Source organism: Pleurodeles waltl, chromosome 9, assembly GCF_031143425.1.
Source record: "Pleurodeles waltl isolate 20211129_DDA chromosome 9, aPleWal1.hap1.20221129, whole genome shotgun sequence".
Classification (NCBI taxonomy): domain Eukaryota; kingdom Metazoa; phylum Chordata; class Amphibia; order Caudata; family Salamandridae; genus Pleurodeles; species Pleurodeles waltl.
The window spans coordinates 106,258,966-106,277,212 of record NC_090448.1 but is presented as its reverse complement, the minus strand read 5'-3'; positions in this window follow the sequence as shown (position 1 = coordinate 106,277,212).

Genomic DNA, 18,247 nt, shown 5'->3' with positions numbered 1-18,247 from the left:
AAGGCAAGACTTTTTCAGAGGAAAGGGGAATTCAGTTGAAAGCACTGAATGCCTTTCATTATTAATGACATCAGTCTTCAAGAATCTTAATATGAGCGAATGTATTCACCTTATATGCAGATCATATTTTTCATTCAATGAACTGTAATAAAAATGCAGTGGTAATATTTGAAATTTCAACATTAAAAGGTTCATTTCATTACACATATAAGTGGAAATAAATGGTTCTATCTAACTTCGACAGTTATTCAAATACTAATTTTCAAAACATGGAACACACGTTCCGGATCATTATTTTGGTTTTCGAAACAGTGATTTAACAATTTTGCAAATTTCAAAATTTGGTAAGAATTCCTTAATTTTATTGTATTGTGAATTTCTAAGTCAAACAAGTCTGTATTTATATGAAATTCATTCTGTTTGTTTGAAGTGTATTATTGTCTTTATTCTTCCCGATTATTTAATTAGTTCATGCAATTCTGTGTTATGAATATGTGATTCTGTATTAAGGAAATCTCTGCAAGCAGCAATTATTTTGAACACTAATAGCTCTATGTTTGATACTAGGTAAATTTCCTTTTATTTGTCAGTACCTTTTTGTATGTTGTCATAAATTGTACTGAATATTCAGGGGCATATTTATACTCCGTTTGCGCCGGAATTGCGTCGTTTTTTTTGACGCAATTTCGATGCAAAACTAACTACATATTTATACTTTGGCGTTAGACGCGTCTAGCGCCAAAGTCCATGGAGTTTGCGTCATTTTTTAGCGTGGACACCTACTTTGCGTTAATTATATGCAAGGTAGGCGTTCCCGTCTAAAAAATTGACTCCGAGGCATGTGCGTCGGATTTATACTCCCAGGCAAAATTCACGCTCGGGAGTGGGCGGGTCAAAAAAAATGACGTACGGCCGTTTTTGCGCCGTTTTTTAGCGCCTGCAAAAGGCAGGCGTTAAGGGACCTGTGGGCTCGGAAGGAGCCCAGAGGTGCCCTCCCATGCCCCCAGGGACACCCCCTGTCACCCTTGCCCACCCCAGGAGGACACCCAAGGATGGAGGGACCCATCCCTGGAAACCTCAGGTAAGTTCAGGTAAGTATAATATTTTTTTTTTTGGGTGGCATAGGGGGGCCTGATTTGTGCCCCCCTACATGCCACTATGCCCAATGACCATGCCCAGGGGACATAAGTCCCCTGGGCATGGCCATTGGGCAAGGGGGCATGACTCCTGTCTTTGCTAAGACAGGAGACATTTCTATGGGGGTTGGGAGTAAAAAAAAAATGGCGCAAATCGGGTTGCTGCGCAAAATTTGCCTCAGCCTGACTTGCCCCATTTTTTGGCGCCCAAGCTCCATTTTCCCCTACGCCGGCGCTGCCTGGTGTACGTCATTTTTTTTAACGCACACCAGCCGGCGCCTAGCTAGTCTAGAAACCGGCATAGAATAAGTGACAGAGTGACAAAGATAACTGTCTTAGTTGCCAATTCTCCCAGGTCCATGTGTGATGTGCTGCTTCAGTCCAGATTTTTTCCTTTAAATTCTTGGGATATTAGTCAATCAATCATTTTTTTTAATAGAAAGTGCTACTCATCCGTGAGGGTCTCAAGGCGCTAGTGGGGTGGGGGGCAGGGGGGGTATGAGGGGGGCTTACTGTTCGAATAGCCATGTCTTGAGGTTTTTTCTGAAGAGTAGGAGGTCTTTCGTTTTGTGGAGGTTGGTGGGGAGGGAGTTCCAGGTTGTGGGGGTGAGGTAGTAGAAGGCCCTGCCTCCTCTGGTGGGTCGGTGGATGCGGGGGACTGTAGCTAATGCGAGGTCGGCTGATCGGAGGTTGCGGGTGGGAGTGTGGAAGTTCACTCTTTCGTTGAGGTAGGTCGGGCCGGTGCTGTGGAGGGATTTGTGTGCGTGGATGAGGATCTTGAAAGTGATTCTCTTGTCTATGGGGAGCCAGTGAAGAGATTTGAGGTGTGGTGAGATTCGTTCGTGGCGGGGGAGGCCAAGGACGAGGCGTGCGGCTGTGTCCTGGATTCTCTGGAGTTTGCGTTTGAGTTCGAGTGTGGTGCCGACGTAGAGGGCGTTACTGTAGTCAAGTCTGCTGCTGATGAGTGCATGGGTGACTGTCTTCCTGGTCTCTGGGGGAATCCATTTGAAGGATTTTTTTATAGTGCGGAGTGTGTGGAAGCAGGAGGAGGTTAGTGCATTGATTTGTTGTGTCATGGAGAGGGAGGGGTCGAGGATGATGCAGAGGTTGCATGCGTGGTTTGCGGGGGGGGTGCGGGGCCTAGGGCTGTGGGCCACCAGGAGTCATCCCATATGGTTTTGTTGGGGCCGAAGATGATGATCTCGGTTTTGTTGGAGTTAAGCTTGAGGTGGTTAGTTGTCATCCAGTTCGCGGTGTCGAGGAGAGCAGCGTGTAGGTTGGTTTTGGCGGTGGTGGGGTTGCGGGTGAGGGAGAGGATGAGTTTGGTGTCATCTGCATAGGAGAGGATAGTGATTCCGTGTGGTCAGAGGATGTTCGCCAGGGGGTTCATGTAAATGTTGAAGAGTTTGGGGCTGAGGGAGGACCCTTGGGGGAATCTGCAGATGATCTTGGTAGCGGTGGAGTGGAAAGGTGGAAGGCGGACTCTCTGGGTCCGGTCGGTGAGGAAGGAGGTGAGCCAGTCTAAGGCTTTGTGGCGAATTCCTATGTTGTGGAGGTGTGTGCAGAGTGTGTGGTGGCAGACAGTGTCAAAGGCTGCGGAGAGGTCTAGGAGGATGAGTGCGACGGTCTTGCCTTTGTCGACTTTGGCCCTGATGTCATCAGTGCATGCGATGAGAGCCGTTTCCGTGCTGTGGTTCTTGCGGAACCTGGATTGTGAGGGGTCAAGAGTGTTGTTTTCTTTGAGGAAGTGGGCTAGGCAGGTGTTGACTAGTTTCTCGGCAACCCTGGCGGGGAAAGGGAGGAGGGAGATGGGGCGATAGTTGGAGAGGATCTCCGGGTCGGCTTTGTTTTTTTTTAGGAGAGTGGTGATTTCCGTGTGCTTCCAGGGGTCGGGGGCGGAGTAGAAAGAGTAGTTGATTATGTCGCGGAGTATGGGGGCGATGGTTGGGCTGGCTTTGTTGTAGATGCGATGTGGACAGGGGTTGGATGGGGATCCGGAGTGGATGGAGTTCAGGGTTTTTTCGGTTTCTTCTTGTGTGGTGGGGGCCCAGGTGGTGAGTGTGGTGGGGGGTTGTGAGTGGGGGTTGAGTTGGGTGAGTGAGGGGTGTGTGTGGTGGGTGTGTGTGGTATGAAGCTGTTGTGGATGTCCAGGATTTTGTGGTGGAAGTGGTTGGAGAGGGCGTCACATAGGGGCTGTGTGTGTGTGTGTGGGGTCTATGTTGCTGGCTTTGGGTTTGGCTAGTTCTTTAATGATGGTGAAGAGTTCTTTGCTGTTTTGAGAGTTGTTGTCAAGGCATGTCTTGTAGTGATCTCTTTTGGCGGTGCGTATGAGTTGGTGATGGGTGCAAATGGTGGCTTTGAGGGTGAGAAGTTGGTTGTAGTGGGTTCTTGTTGTCATATTTTCTCCGCTTGGCGGCATTTGCGCTTGGAGTTCGGGGGTGAACAATGGGGTGTTCTTGATGTTGAGGTGGCGGTGTGTTTTCTGAGGGGGGCTAGTGTGTCTGCGCAGGTAGTGATCCATTTAGAGAGGTTGTGTGCTCCTGCGTTGGGGTCGTTGGTGTGGGGGGGGATGTTGTGAGCCAGTTGGGAGTTCAGGCGTTCTGTGTGGATCTTGTCCCAATTGCGGTAGGGTGTGGTGTTTTGATGGTGGTGTGTGGGGGGTTTGGTGAAGGAGAAGTGGACGCAGTGGTGGTCAGTCCAGAGGAGTTCGGTGGTGTGGGTGTAGGCTATGTGTTGGCTTGAGCTGAAAATTGCGTTGAGCGTGTGTCCTGCTGAGTGGGTGGGTGCGGTGACCAGTTGTTTGAGTCCGAGGTTGGTAAGGTTGTCTATGAGGGAGGTAGAGTTGTGGTCTTGAAGGTTCTCCAAGTGAAAGTTGAAATTACTGAGGAGGATGTAGTCTGTGGAGGTGAGGCCGTGCGAGCTGATGGTGTCGGCGATGGTGTCGCAGAAGGCGGGCGTGGTCCTGGTGGTCTGTAGATTAGTGTACCTCTGAGGGTGGAGTTGTTGTTAATGTGGATTAGGAAGTGCATGTGTTCTGTGTTGTCGATAATGTCTTGGGAGCTGGTGGTGACTTTGATGGTGTCCCTGTGTATGATGGCGATGCTACCACATGGCCTGTTGAGGCGGTCTTTGCGTTGGAGTTTGTATCCCTTGGGGGTGGCGATGGCTATGTCGGGTTCCGAGGAGGGGTTGGTCCAGGTTTCCGTGAGGAAGGCGATGTCAGGTGAGTGTGATGTGATCAGGTCCCAGAGTTCTATGGCATGTTTGTGAAGGGAGCGGGTGTTGAGGAGCAGGCAGTTGAGGTGGTTTTGGTGGGTGGTGTTCTGGTTGTGGGGTGGTGGCTGCGGGGTTGGTTGGTGGGGGTGGGGGCAGAGCAGGTGTGTATTGCGTTGAGGGTGTTGTGTTTGTTGTCGGGGTCGTTATGGTTGGTGTGTGGTGTGAGGGATGAGGAGCAGGAGAAATGACAGGTGTGGCAGGTGAAGGGGCCATGGGTGTGTGTGGAGCTGGAAAGGGTGCAGGTGGGGCGAGGGCCTGGGTTGAGTGAGTGGAGGGTGAGGGGGGAGTAGATTTGTCTGAGGGAGCCAGGGGGACTGGTGCTGGACGTGGTCTTAGCGTGGATGGGTGCAGACGGGCTTGCCTTTGGCGTGCCTTTGGCAAGCCAACGGTGAGCATCCACGCCGCGGCTGCCATAAATGGGGAGGAGGGAGGGAGTAGCAGCTGGGAGGAGGGAGGTGTGGGTGAATGGGAAGGCTTGGGGGGGTGGGGCCGCAGGGATTATCAGCGGCAGGAAAAAAAACTAAAGGAAAACGGACTGTGAGGAGGTGGGGGAGGTGGGAGGGGCCGTGGGGACACAGAGGCAAGGGAAAGGAGAAAAAGATGGAAAAAGGACGGTGAGGAGGTGGGAGGAGGCGGGAGGGGCCGCAGGGGTGCAGCGGCAAGGGAAAGGAGAAAAAGATGGAAAAAGGACGGTGAGGAGGTGGGGGGAGGCGGGAGCGGCCGCGGGGAAGCAGCAGCAAGGGAAAGGAGAAAAAGATGGAAAAAGGACGGTGAGGAGGTGGGGGGAGGTGGGAGGGGCCGCGGGGACGCATCGGCGGGGATTTTAAGCAAAAGGGAACGGCCAAGTGGAGGTGGCGGTGGGCGGCGGTGCGAGGAGCGACCAAGGGTCATGTTTTTATAATGGAATAAACACGACTAGAAGACCCAGAATTCAAAGAGAAAGCTGGAGTGGAGCAGCACATCTCCCATGGACTTGGGAAACTTAGCTGGGCTGAACCGAATGTGTGTGCACAAGACAACTCACAATAAGATACACATAAAATCCCAAGCAGGTAGATGCATTGGTGAGCTTGTTGGTAGTGGGTCAAATGAGGCATGTGTTTGAGTAAATAAATGCATGGATAGATTTTATTGACTGCAGTGATGGAGAGATGGATGGTTGAAAGGATGGGTGTGGGTGCATAGGTAGATGGACACATGTTGGACTAAGAGAGCAGATGAATGCATGGTTGCACAAGAATGAGTGAATGCTTTCGTGAGAGTGAATTGAAAGAAATGTGGATGTAGGAGGGTCTCTGAGAGTAAGGTCTAGGAATGGATGAATGAAGGGAGATATTTAGAAGTAATGATGCAAGCAAGGGTATAAATGAATTTTGATGTTGCGTTCTTGCCACATTGCTATCTTTGCATTAGCTTTTACAAAATTACTAATATATTGCACTTGTTAGACATGACTGCCTTTAGTGTTGTCTTTCCCAAACTTTTTGCCTACTCACTTCCTTTTGCTGAAATTAGTTTTTGTTGGTTTCAGGACTATAAGTACTCTCCCACTGATGACCACTAATAAAGTGCTGAAACTTACTTCTTAAAGTACGGTAGAACTGGCCCACAACTGGTTAGTACGTTTAATTTATCTATAAGTCCCTAGTAAAGTGGTACAACGTGTACCCAGGGCCTGTAAAGTAAATGTTGCTTGTGGGCATGCAGCACCTATTTGTCACCCACCTAAGTAACCCTTTAAAACATGTATCAGACCTACTTTTGCAGCCTGTGTGCAGTTTTAAACTGCTGATTCAACCTGGGAAAATATACCTTTTGCTACGCCTAAACATCCCTTTTTAATACACAGAAGACATCCTTAAGGTAGGCCCTAAACAGACCATGGGGAAGGGTACAAAGTATTTAAAAAAGTTGGGCATGTGCTTTAAATTTTTACATGTCCTGGTAGTGAAAAACCCCAAATGTGTTTTTACTACTGTGAGGGATACCTCTCCCCACAGGATACCTTATAACAGTTAATAAGTGATAACCTTTGTTTGGCAACTGGTAGAAATGTCATGTTTGTTGTCAAAAGAATTGTAGTTTTAAAAGCTCTTTAATTTTAAAGTTTGATGTTAAGTCACAATTCTGAAAATGCTTTTTTTTTTTTAAATTTACATTTTCTTGTCCTAACCATTTGGTGCCTGCAGGCTGTGTCCCGGGTCACATGACTGAGAATAAATGGCAGTATGTCTTTATATTCCTCCCACTCAGTAAGACAAAGGGGGGCTAGTTGTTGGCAGTATGGACAACCCTGACACAATGGGAAGGGGTGGAGCTGTTCCCTGCCCCACTTACATTTCAAAGGGACTACCTCAGTGCACTCACAAAGAACTTGACACTAGCCTATTGTAAACCTAAACCTCTGGGATCCTGGGCAAGTGAGGAAGACAAATTCCAGAACCAGATGTAGGGGTAAGTCGGGAAGTTTCTCTCACTTTCAAGGCTGGCACCAAGCATAAATATTGGACCTTGAGACCAGCTCTTCAGTTTTCTCCTGGACCTGTGGCAGACCCCCAGAAGGACTACATTGTACTACAGAGAAAAGCCTTGCTGCTTGATGCCTGATTTGCACCTCAGTGACTGCCCTGCTGTTATCAGATGACTGCCCTGCTGCTTGAAGCACGCTTTGTACCCTTACAGTACTGCCCTGTTGCTTGAGGCCTGATGGAGCCTATGACTATCAGAGTGACTCCAACGGCTACTTGAATGGCCTGCAGTTCTGCCCTATGGAAACAGCCCCAACAACTTGAACCCTGCACCTGGACACAGCTTGAAGTGAGTCCTACCCTTAAAGTGGTGTCATCCCAGTCCTGGACCCTTGGTACTGTTGGATGTTTTTGCATATGCAGGTTCATCCCCAATCTGTTTCCCTCCTGGCTCCTATTTTTTCTGACCTGTTGCTGTTGGCTTTTGAACTCTGAGCACTTTACCACTGCTAACCAGTGCTAAAGTGCATATGCTCTCTGTGTAAATTGTATTGTTGATTGGTTTATCCATGATTGGCATATTTGATTTACAAGTAAGTCCCTAGTAAAGTGCACTAGAGGTGCCAGGGTCTGTAAATCAAATGCTACTAATGGGTGTGTAGCACTGGTTGTACCACCCCCATAAGTAGCTCTGTAATCATGTCTCAGACCTGCCATTGCAGTGTCTGTGTGTGCAGTTTTAACTGTAAATCTGACTTGGCAAGTGTACCCACTTTCCAGGCCTAAACCTTCCCTTTTCTTACATGTCAGACACCCCTAAGGTAGGCCCTAGGTAGCCCCAAGGGCAGGGTGCAGTGAATGGTTAAGGTAGGACATATAGGGGGTCATTCCGACCCTGGCGGTCATGGACCGCCAGGGCCGGGGACGGAGGAAGCACCGCCAACAGGCTGGCGGTGCTTCAGGGGCAATTCTGACCGCGGCGGTAAAGCCGTGGTCAGAAAAGGGAAACAGGCGGTTTCCCGCCGGTTTTCCCCTGCCCCAGGGAATCCTCCACGGCGGCGCTGCAAGCAGCGCCGCCGTGGGGATTCCGACCCCCTTTCCGCCAGCCTGTTCCTCGCGGTTTACACCGCCAGGAAGAGGCTAGCGGGAACGGGTGTCATGGGCCCCTGGGGGCCCCTGCAGTGCCCATGCCACTGGCATGGGCACTGCAGGGGCCCCCTAACAGGGCCCCATTAAGATTTTCAGTGTCTGCAAAGCAGACACTGAAAATCGCGACGGGTGCCACTGCACCCGTCGCACACCAGCAACTCCGCCGGCTCCATTCGGAGCCAGCTTCATCGTTGCTGGGGCTTTCCCGTTGGGCGGGCGGGCGGCCTTTTGGCGGTCGCCCGCCTGCCCAGCGGGAAAGTCAAAATGACCGCCGCGGTCATTTGACCGCGGTACGGTCTTTTGGCGGTCTCCGCCCGGCGGGTGGCACCCGCCAGGGTCGGAATGACCCCCATAGTAATGTGTTTTATATGTCGTGACAGTGAAATATTGCTAAATTCGTTTTTCACTGTTGCAAGGCCTGTCCCTCTCATAGGTTAACATGGGGGCTACCTTTAAATCTGAATAAAGTGTAGATTCCCTTTGGGAGCAGATGGACATGTGGAGTTTAGGGTCTCTGAGCTCACAATTTAAAAATACATCTTTTAGTAAAGTTGATTTTAAGATTGTGTGTTTGAAAATGCTACTTTTAGAAAGTGAGCATTTTATTGCTTACACCATTTCTGTGACTCTGCCTGTTTGTGGATTCCCTGTCTGGGTCAGTTTGACAGTTGGGCTGGTTGCACCTCACACTATACAGTGACACAAAGGGAGATGGGGTGTAGTCTGCATTTCCTGATGGGCCATCTGTGCCAGGAGGGAGGGGAGGAGTGGTCACTCACACCTGAAAGGGCTATACCTGCCCTCACACAATGAAGTCTCCAACCCCCTGGTGAGTGTCTGGGGCCTGGCCTGGGCAAGGCAGGATTTCACAATCAGAAGAGACTTTGCTTTGAAGTAGGCCTACTTCAAAGGAGAAAATGGCTATAAGAAGGGCACCCAAAACCACAGACTTTAGAATACTTCTGGAAACAAGAGGAACCTCTGTCTGGAGAAGAGCTGAAGAGCTGAAGAGTTGAGGAAGAAGAGTTGCCCTGACTGTGACTGTGCTTTTTGGAGCTATCCTGCAGTTGCTGCTTCTGCCAGAGTAAGAGGGCAAAGACTGGACTTTGTGTACCTTCCATCTTGAGAAGAAATCTCCTTGGGCTTTGTTTAGAGCTTGCTGTTGTTGTTTGAAGTCTCAAGCATAGCAAAGACTTCTCTCTACCTGCACTTGGAGTCTCTGGAGAGACTCCTACTCTGCCCTGTGGTGCCCATTCAGTTCCTGGGACCCTGAAAGGAGAAGTTGGCAGCTTAAGAGAAAGAAATCCACACACAGAATGCTGTGAGGGGAAAAGATCGACGCAACTCTGATCTGCGGCTGAAAAATTGACGTGGCGCCGGCTTCGTGACTGAAAATCGGTGCTCGCATGCAACGTGACCAAAGAATTGATGCATGGAGATAGAGAAACGACACGCAGCATCGCTGTCGGAGGCTGGGAGATCGCAACCCACAATGCGTGGTTTTCGGATCATTGTGCTGCTGGATTTCCAACACAAGCACCACTGGGCGTGTAAAAACAATGCAAGGGCTGACTGGACCTGAGAGTCCTGACCGGATCGACGCATCACTCTCCTGCGGAGAAAAGAAATGACACGCCCGACCCGACGAAAGGAGAAACACTCGCAAGGCCCTGTTCGTGAGTGAAATCAACGCATCACAAGCCTTTTTTGATGCACACTCGCCCGTGCTGGCTTATTTTTGATGCACCCACTGTACATTTTCACACTAACAGTGTTAATGTGTGTTTCAAACTACTTACAGACTCTTTTTGATTTTTAATTGATAACTTCACTTGTGTATTGTGAATTTTTGTCGTTTTGGTCTTGTTTTGTTTAGATAAATATTTTCTATTTTTCTAAACTGGTGTTGTGTCATTTTGTAGTGTTTTCATTAAGTTACTGTGTGTGTTGGTGCAAATACTTTACACCTAGCAGTTTGAAGTTAAGCCTACTGCTCTGCCAAGCTACCAAGGGGGTAAGCAGGGGTTAGCTGAGGGTGATTCTCTGACTAGATTGAGGGTCCTTGCTTGAACAGGGGGTAACCTGACTGCCAACCAAAGACCCCATTTCTAACAGGTACTAAAAGTGCTCAAACAGCAAACAACCAAACATGGCCTGGGAACTGACAGAAGACAGGACCTACCTGTTCACTGATCCACCCACGGTGCATCACCAGTCAGCCTGACTTTGCAATACCTCATGCTATGTTTTCTCACACTAGAAAATCATGTTAAGCTGGACCTCTTCAGAAGGATGTCAGCCTCATGGATCCCTCAGTGGTTACAGCTTGCAGCTTCATCCCACTGGGGATTTTTGACTTCTAAAAATGTGACAAAGCCTGAACATAGAAATCTTCACTACAACTTAATTCAGCAATTCCCTGACGCATCCCCTTCTGACATCACTGGCTGCCATGCCCCACTGAACATTACTTTCTCAGGGAGTTTTTTTTTTAATTTCGTCTAAGTCTGAAGGTAAGCTAAGACTGGGCCCAATCCACTAGTGGAATCGAACCACACTTCATTATGGTCTGTCACAACCATGATCTTGTGCGACTAGAAGTCCGTGCTTGGCCCTTTGATCTTTTAGGCACCATTTTTCACTAAAGATTTTAAAAATTCATAACTCTGGTTCTATTGATTACATTTAATTTGTTTTAGTATCATTTGATTTATTCATTTTTCTAAATTGGGGTGAGATATTTCTTGTGTTGTGCTTTCACTTTATTACTGTATGATGCTGTAAAAATACTTTACACATTGCCTCTGACTTAAACTTGACTGCTTCTGTGCCAAGCTACCAGAGACTTAAGCATAGGTCAATTAACTAATATTTTGTGGTTTACCCTGACAGGGATTGTGGTTGTTGCTTCAGAACGGTCTTCAGCCCCCATCAATCAAAAGCCCAATTTCCTACAGCACTGATATTAGTGATGTGCTGCTGTGCATCCTCATAACTACACATTTTGCTTCTGTGATTCTGGTGCGTGGATTCAGAAATGCACCATATGGTGATTGGAGGAACTGACTCAAGGTAAGTGTACCGTAGGTAGCCCTATGCAAAAACAGAGTATTCATAATTCAGGATGATCACTAATCCAGCAGCATGATAATATAGAAGGGGATTCACGTTGCACACCCTCTATTATATTAACTAATCAGCTGCAACCCCCATCTTGACGTTATTCTGCAGGGAGTTCACGTCTTATACTGTCTAAAAGTAGCAAACATTCACCACACATCTGAAGTCTGCCAAAGATAAAGAATCCGTGTGATGGAAACATGGAACGTTTTCTTCAGTAACTGACTTTTGACAGCTGAGCTTCATATATCCAATACTGCTGCTTCATTTAAGTGGCAGGCTCCAGATGTGGCATTGTTTTCCATACTTTGTTTACCATTGACACACAAATGCAGAGTATATTTATTAGTCTCTCATGACCACTTAAGTCTTTCTCAGGACCAAATTACAAAATACTTCAAGCACCAACATTGCAGACCCCAGAAAAATATTTTGAATTCTGGGAGAGGGTAATGAGTTTATATTGTTATTGTTTTAGGGCCACAATTTAATTAATGTGATATTCTGAATGTTATGAAAATGAAAATTAGCTCCTAAAACATAGCATTTATAAGAAATTGGAGTACTATTGCAGGGATAAGGACCCACCCCAAATAATAATCACAATCCTTGTCAGGCTAAACCACCAAAGTCACTATATAAACCTTTGTTTAACCCTCTGGTAGCTTGGAACAAAACAGCCAGGCTTAACTTAGAGGCAATATGTAAAGTATTTATTCAGTACTTAAATATTAATAAAGTAAGAAGACAACCTAAGAAAAATTCTAAGCCAAGCTTGAAAAAGAGAGTATTTTTTAATAAATGAATTGACACTAAAATAACAAAAATTCAATAAGTAGCCCAGATGTATGCATTTTTAAAGTTTGAAATAAAATAAGCACTAAAAATCTCGAAGCTCGGTTACCTCGTCTTGGTAGACTGGGCCAAAGTCAAAGGTTAAGGCAGACCATGATGGATTGGTAGCCCAGGGCCCAGGTTCATCCCAGGGGGAAATTTACCTTTTGACTTAAAAAGTTTTATAGAGAAAAAGTGGTTGCCAATGACGTGTCAGCAGGGCAATCAGCAGGCTGTATCTGAAGTGGGGCTCACCCACCAATGGGGGGCTACTGAAGATTGGGATCGAGGTACAGTTTTTAACGAAGGCAGGAAAGTACAAAGTGGGTGCCCATGAAGGCTTTAATGTTGATCGGATCCTCCTCAGAGGTGTTTCTGAGGAAGCCCTCTACGTTTGACTGAGAAACATTTCTAGAAGTCAAATCATCTTCAATGGGGCAGGCCAGCAAGTTGAGGTCAATAGGCCACTCAGCATTGAAGGCTGCAGCTTCATTGCTGATCCTGGTCTCTGCCCATTCTCCAGGTAGAAAATTAACAACACATTCCAAAGTCCCACATTTTAAGTTTTGAAGACAGGAGAGTTACACTCTGAAGACCACCCAAGGGTCCAAGACTTGAGAGGGGCACCTCTTGGGGTTTACAAATCACTATAACTGAGGTCAGTAGTAAGGTCTAGGGCAGGTCCAGTTCAAACAGTTCTGTTGGGCAGCTGTAGAGTGAGAGGCCTCTAGAAGCTTGATTTGTTACTATAGCTCAACCAGGAGGTTGCCAAACGAGCATTGGAGTCGCCTCGGGTGTTCTGGGTTCAGGTTGATCAGGTGTGGCGGGCAGTCTTTCAGTGCTTCAAGGATCCAGGAGTGTTCTGAAGATAGTACTGGGGATGCCACATTTATGTCCACTGCCTGCCTATGGGTGAGTGAAACGCCTAGCTACTCCCCTAATAGATGTGCTAAAAGTTCCCTGGAGTGACCCTGCCCACTTTTACAGTACTTCCTGTGTGTTTTACTGCAAGCTCTCCTACATTATCCCTCTTTCGCTAAGTCCAACAAAGCAGCATATTTCTTCCCCTTTTCAGAACTCCCTGTGTCCACTCAGAGTTGTAGCTATGATTGGTGAATACTCCCTGTTGGTCACTCCAAACCAGTTCAGTGCTCCCACCCCCCTCGGTTTAGAGCCAAGTTGTCTAAAAAATCAAAAGAGAGACAGGCCTAATTAGGAGCCAAATCTGCCAGTGACTGTGGTTTCTGACAGAAAGTCCCTTTTGGCTTTAGTCAGGAAAATACAACTGATATTAAAGTGAGTCCTTGAATAATTCTCCTAGCCACTCCCAAACTGAAATAAAGCACTATAAGTTGTCATGGTGGAACACAGTGACACTCAAAGTATGGCTGAGGGCGACATGCTGCCCTTCAGACCTCTAGATATAGCCCCCTGGCCAACATCAGCACTGAGCTCCTCTTTACTTAAATCAGCCCTAACATTTAGAAGATGTTAAATAAACAGGCAAGCATTTGTTTTCAGATTAAAGAAAGGAAGTAACTAAGGTTTTCTGCACCAAATAACTTTAGGAACACTTTCATTCATCAAGACAACTTGCAATAAACATGTGAAAATATGATACAGTCTCTTCAAAATTCAAAAAGTGCATTTTATTAACATGCAGAACCACAACACCTTAGTACATCAGATTATATCAGTGCATTGAGAACTGTTTTTAATTAAAGTGATATTGTTTAAAAATGAATTTATGAAAAATGCATGCTTCTTTCCACAAAATCACAATACTGAACTAAGAGGCATATCACTTGTTATGTGCACTCTTTGGGTGGTCTGGGTTGCTACATTATAGTTAATTAAATAATAAACAGGAAACAGTTTTGTACAGGACACATCATGAAGTTATGTATTTCAAGGTTCTCTTATATGTGATAATGAAGAAAAAGGAGGGAATGGGAAATAAAACAATTGTATGGCATTGCACAATTTGGTCATGTGCGGAAGCCAGAATTGATCCCAGGTTTTCTGATTTCACATTGTGCTATTCAGCTTCCAGATGGACATGCTTCCCTTATAGTCTTCAAACCCCCATGCACCCCTGCCACTCAGCTAGTATCAATGTGGCCCTCAGTCACACCACAGACCAAACCTTTCTGCCCTTGCTAAAATTTGTGCGTGTACCAGTGGTGTAACCCACTGTTTTCCTGTGAGAGACCTGTCAAGCGGTGGCACCCCAGACCAGGATCTATGGAAGTGGGCCTAAGCTGTTTGATCCAGTAGAAGCCATGCTTCTACTGTAGATCCTGTGCATTCTCCTTGTTAGCACGTCTGAACCCATGCATCTCCCCTGTTGCGTGGGCCTGAACATGTGCATCACACCATTTTTGTGGATCAGAACCTTCCCATTGCTGCCATAACGTGGAACTGACTGTTTTGCAGAAGTGCTACTTGCAGTGTACCCATCCAGCAATGTCCATTTGTGTAGCAATGCTCCAAAAAAATTGACGCAAATGTCGGAAAAGTGCTGGGCACACCCAGGAAATTATGCAATGGTTGTGTCAGACTGCATATTAGGAAGTGTGAAAGTTAGTTTCACTTTTTCTTACAGTTGGTTACTTTGAGCTGGTTGTTGGTAGTGCTTTGAGAGTGTCTGGTATTTTCTTACTGTTTTTGGTCGAGTCGGTGTCTGTTCTGTCCCTATCTTGTGTGAATTGTGGACCTTTTGTGTATTGTATTGTATTAGTATTTGTCTATGTATCGTGATTGGGTGTATGTCTATTTAGAGGTTTTAGAAATTAGGGTTAGGTTTAAGATTAATGGGTGATTGTTTGGGATCTCGGTGTCAGTGAGGAAAAGGGACATGTCTGGAAGGGGTAGGTGTAAGAATTTTTCAGAGGGAGAGGTGAGGGGCCTCCAGTGGCTCATTATGTACTACCTGCCCAGGAGGCTGTCCTCTGGAGCTAATGTCAGCTAAGGGTACTCTCCCAAGGACAGGAAGGAGAGGTGGAAGCATGTGCATTGGCACCTGACCAGAATATTTGGAGTGGATTGTACCGTCACACAAATTAGACATCATTGGACTGACGGTATGGAACCAGCGGCTGATCTGATGAACCTGCAGTAACTTGGCCCGTAGGTATGTATGTATGTTCCATCTGTATGTAGTACTATAGCTATAGCAGTCATGCAAAACCTTAACATTAAAGGGCCATATTTGAAATGTTGTTGATTTGCAGTGCAACTTACATCATGTGCACTGCAATGAATAAAGTGAAAACACTGAAGAAACATAAGGCCAATTTGTGTGCCTCAGAGGGGCTACATAAAGTGAGTGTGAAGCAATGCAGAGTCAATAATTGTGTTGCCATACCCTGGCCCAGAGGGCTGTTTAATGTGTCGTGGGTGGTTGTTTACATGGAACATGCATGGAATTATGAGCATTCCCTGATTCAAAATATGTGAATGGCAAGGGAATGCTCCAAAAATGCCGACCTCTATGGTTGTTGGCTAAACAGGCAATATATGTTCAATCTGCATTTGAGTTAAACGTTCAATGTGTGCTGCACAGTACAGCACACGTACACAGATTATTATGCCTCAGGCAAAAATAAATGTGTAAGAATGTGGGCCTTAATGGACAAAACAAAACAAACCTGCTTATACGGCATGCACCCTTGCACCATGTTTCAAGGTAGCATGCATTGCCGCTTATCAGCACTATGTGCACTAGCACAAGGAAAACTCTGATATAGCCATTCCAATGTCACCTTGGGTGTATATCTGTCATTTGCCATTACAGCACTACTACTGTCAGCCATAAGCCAATGGTGTCACCCATATGTCATGGTGCAAGGGGGCCTGAGACGATGCTGACCAGCTGTACTGAAAACATTACATGCTTGAGGCACGTTTCAGACATGTGATGACAAATACCACTGACTGTCAACATCCTGCCAGCTCACCCTGCAAGGTGATTACCTTCATCCCATATTAATACAATGTATTCATATGTGTTTCAAAAGTGCTGACTTTTTTTAAAAAGCCCTGGGATGACATAGTATTTATAATGGGATTTTGACCATGTGTAACTGCACTATTTGCAATGCAAAAAACAAATCTTTTGACTTATAGGTGGACATTTCCCATTCAACCAGGTAGAGGTTGACAGCTTTCAGGACCACAATGCAACCAGTAAGATTAAAAAGTACATTGATGTAGCTTATTAACGCATGTTTGTGATCCATGTGATTTGTAGCATTGTGAGGTGTATTGAAAGGTATCAATCACCTTCAACCAATTTACCATCAGTGTGCTACCACAACAGAACTTTGTCACAGAGGGGGTCATTCTGACCCTGGCGGTCATGGACCGCCAGGGCCAACGACCGCGGGAGCACCGCCAACAGGCTGGCGGTGCTCCCATGAGCATTCTGACCGCGGCGGTACAGCCGCGGTCAGAAACGGAAAACCGGCGGTGTCCCGTCGGTTTCCCGCTGCCCTGGGGAATCCTCCATGGCGGCGCTGCAGGCAGCGCCACCATGGGGATTCTGACCCCCTTACCGCCAGACTGGCTCTGGCGGTTTTGACCGCCAGACCTGGCTGGCGGTAACGGGTGTCGCGGGGCCCCCTAACAGGGCCCCACCAAGATTTTCAGTGTCTGCCAAGCAGACACTGAAAATCGCGATGGGTGAAACTGCACCCGTCGCACCCCTTCCACTCCGCCGGCTCCATTCGGAGCCGGCATCCTCATGGAAGGGGGTTTCCCGCTGGGCTGCCGGGCGGCCTTCTGGCGGTCGCCCGCCAGCCCAGCGGGAAACTCAGAATTACCGCGGCGGTCTTTTGACCGCGCAGCGGTATTCTGCCGGCGGGCAGCCTCCGCCGCCCGTCAAAGTCAGAATGACCCCCAGAGTCCTTTAGCATTGACAAGTAAACATTTCATTGTGAATGTAGGATATCTAGCCATTTCACTGGACTTTGTGAGTCCGGGGACACCATTACACCTGTGCACTAAATATTGGTCAATACCTATATGTAGCTTCACAATGGTAACTCCGAATATGGCCATGTAACATGTCTAAGATCATAGAATTGTCCCCCCATGCCAAATTTGGTATTGGGGAGCCAATTCCATGCATCCCCGGGGCTCCACTAAGTCAAACCAGCTCTCTGGGGTTTTCTCTGCAGCTACCGCTGCTGCCACCCCACAGACAGGGTTCTGCCCTCCTGGGGTCTAGGCAGCCCAGTCCCAGGAAGGCAAAGCAAAGAATTTCCTCTGAGAGAGGGTGTTACACCCTCTCCCTTTGGAAATAGGTGTTAAAGGCTGGGGAGGGGTAGCCTCTCCCACCCTCTGGTAATACTTTGAAGGGCACAGATGGTGCCCTCCTTGCATAAGTCAATCTACACCAGTTTAGGGAACCCTCAAGTCCCTGCTCTGGCGCGAAACTGGACAAAGGAAAGGGGAGTGACCACTCCCCTGTCCATCACCACCCCAGGGGTGGTGCCCAGAGCTCCTCCAGTGTGTCCCAGATCTCTGCCATCTTTTTCCAGAGGTGTGAGGGCACTCTGGAGGCCTCTGAGTGGCCAGTACCAGCATGTGACGTCTGAGACCCCTCCTGATAGGTGCTTACCTGACTAGGTGGCCAATCCTCCTCTAAGGGCTATTTAGGGTCTCTCCAGTGGGCTTGTCCTCAGATAACAACTTGCAAGAATTCACTAGGGTTCCTCTGCACCTTTCTCTTTGACTTCTACTAAGGATCAACCTCTGACTGCTCAAGGGCGCCTGCAAAACTGCAACAAAGTAGCAAGAAGACTACCAACAACATAGTAGTGCCTAATCCTGCTGGCTTTCTCAACTGTTTCCTGGTGGTGCATGCTTTGGGGGCTGCCTGCCTTCATCCTTCACTGGAAGCCACAAAGAAATCTCCAGTGGGTCGACAGGATCTTCCCCCTGCTTAGGCAGGCACCAAACTTCAGCATCACCAGTATTCTGGGACCCCTCTCACCCTGAAGAGCGTGGCCCCTGGAACACAGGTGGTAGACCCAAGTGACCCAGACTGTCCAGTGGTCCAACTGTCCAAATGTGGAGGAGGTAAATCCTTGCCTCCCCTCTCCAGTCAGTAATCTTGTGCACCGCATGAACTGCAGCTACAAGGTCTTCCGTGCACATTTCCATGAAATCCTGCATGCACATCCAAGCCTAGATCCCCAGCACTCTGTCCTGCAATGCTCAGCTCCCTGAGTTGATCTCCGGTGTCGTGGGACCCTCTTC